Here is a 2,500-nt window from a genome sequence, read left to right as displayed (position 1 = left end):
AGGGTGCGCAGGTGCCGATGGTGGTCGAGGCATGTGCCCGCAACAAGGGCCAACGTGAGCCGATGGTGGTCGAGGCAACCGCCCGCACCAGCTCGAGGCATGTGCCCACACCAAGGCCCGGCATGTATCGATGGTGTTCGACGTAGGGGCAATCTTCTGCTGATGGTGGTCGAGGCAAGAGCCCGCACCAAGGGCCAGCGTGTGCCCATGGTGCTCGAGGCAACCGTCCGCACCAGGGCCCAGCGTGTGCCGATGGTGGTCGAGGCAACCGCCCGCACCAGGGCCCAGCGTGTGCCGATGGTGCTCGAGGCAACCGCCCGCACCAAGGGCCGGCTTGTGCCGATGGTGTTCGAGGCAACCGCCCGCACCAGGGCCCAGCGTGTGCCGATGGTGGTCGAGGCAACCGCCAGCACCAGGGCCCAGCGTGTGCCGATGGTGGTCGAGGCAACCGCCCGCACCAGGGCCCAGCGTGTGCCGATGGTGGTCGAGGCAACCGCCCGCACCAGGGCCCAGCGTGTGCCGATGGTGGTCGAGGCAAGCGCCCTCACCAAGGCCGAGCGTGTGCCGATGGTGGTCGAGGCAACCGCCCGCACCAGGGCCCAGCGTGTGCCGATGGTGGTCGAGGCAACCGCCCGCACCAGGGCCCAGCGTGTGCCGATGGTGGTCGAGGCAAGCGCCCGCACCAAGGCCGAGCGTGTGCCGATGGTGGTCGAGGCAAGCGCCCGCACCAGGGCGCAGCGTGTGCCGATGGTGGTCGAGGCAAGCGCCCTCACCAAGGCCGAGCGTGTGCCGATGGTGGTCGAGGCAACCGGCCGCACCAAGGGCCGGCGTGTGCCGATGGTGTTCGAGGCAACCGCCCGCACCAGGGCCCAGCGTGTGCCGATGGTGGTCGAGCCAGGAGCCCGCACCAAGGGCCGGCTTGTGTCGATGGTGTTCGGGGCAACCGCCCGTACCAGGGCCCAGCGTGTGCCGATGGTGCTGGGGGCAAGCGCCCGCACCAGGGCCCAGCGTGTGCCGATGGTGCTGGGGGCAAGCGCCCGCCCCAGGGCCCAGCGTGTGCCGATGGTTATCGGGGCAATCGGCCGCACCAGGGCCCAGGGTCTGCCGATGGTGCTCGAGGCAACCGCCCGCACCAAGGCTCAGCATGTGCCGATTGTGATCAAGGCAACAACCCACACCAGGGCCCAGCTTGTGCCGATGGCGGTCGAGGCAAGTGCCCGTACCGAAGGGCAGCCTATGCCGATGATGGTCGATGCATGTGCCATCACCATGCGTCATCATGTGCCATTGATGGTCGAGGCCTTGGCCGAAGTTCGATTTTGAGCCACGGTGCCCATGCTTGGCTCCAGCATGTGCTGGTGCCGCATTTTTTTCACTCGGGACAGCATCGCCGGAGCATCGCCGGAGCATCGCCGGAGTACCGCCGGAGAACCTGACCGGCGGCATTGGGGTTCCGGCGATTGGGAGGGGGGCCGGGGGGGTGTGCGCACATGATGTGCGATGGGTGCTGGTACTTGGCCTTGTGTTGGCCCCCTATCCCTCATCAAACCTCTGAGAATTCACACCCCCTTAAAGAGCATTTGAGATTTTACAGGTTTGCTACCAGTAGCCGTTAAAGTGTCTGAAATGGGGACACTTTTTTCAAACGGTCACAAAATCTTCTCTACTTCGAGTTTTTAGCTGAATTTTTTTGTGCATGCCAACAAAAATAGAAGGATCATGCCTACAAAATTTGGGGCCAAAAATCCTTATAAAAAAATTTTAAAAAATCCTGAACCGCAAAAAGTTTCGAAAATCGTGAAAAATAGAAAACGAGTCATCTTCCAACGAAACTTCACGTGAAGGCTTAGGGGACCATTGTATGAATTTACAAGCCATAAAAATGGCATTGGCACGGCAGAAATTTGAAGATGTGCCTAAACCCACCAGGGCCCAGCGTGTGCCGATGGTGCTCGAGGCAACCGCCCGCACCAGGGCCCAGCGTGTGCCGATGGTGCTCGAGGCAAGCGCCCGCACCAGGGCCCAGCGTGTGCCGATGGTGGTCGAGGCAACCGCCCGCACCAGGGCCGATAGTGTGCCGATGGTGCTCGAGGCAACCTGTCGCACCAGGGCCCAGCGTGTGCCGATGGTGATCGAGGCAACCTGCCGCACCAGGGCCCAGCGTGTGCCGATGGTGGTCGAGGCAAGTTCCCGCACCAGCGCCCAGCGTGTGCCGATGGCGCTCGAGGTAACCGACCGCACCAGGGCCCAGCGTGTGCCGATGGTGCTCGAGGCAACCTGCCGCACCAGGGCCCAGCGTCTGCCGATGGTGCTCGAGGCAACCTGCCGCACCAGGGCCCAGCGTCTGCCGATGGTGCTCGAGGCAAGCGCCCGCACCAGGGCCCAGCGTGTGCCGATGGTGGTCGAGGCAAGCGCCCGCACCAGGGCCCAGCGTGTGCCGATGGTGGTCGAGGCAACCGCCCGCACCAGGGCCCAGCGTGTGCCGATGGTGCTCGAGCAA

This window comes from Durio zibethinus, unplaced genomic scaffold (genome assembly GCF_047325235.1).
Source record: "Durio zibethinus cultivar Kanyao isolate XHJ-2024 unplaced genomic scaffold, ASM4732523v1 HiC_scaffold_3, whole genome shotgun sequence".
NCBI classification, from domain to species: domain Eukaryota; kingdom Viridiplantae; phylum Streptophyta; class Magnoliopsida; order Malvales; family Malvaceae; genus Durio; species Durio zibethinus.
Note: the sequence above shows the minus strand (reverse complement) of the source record.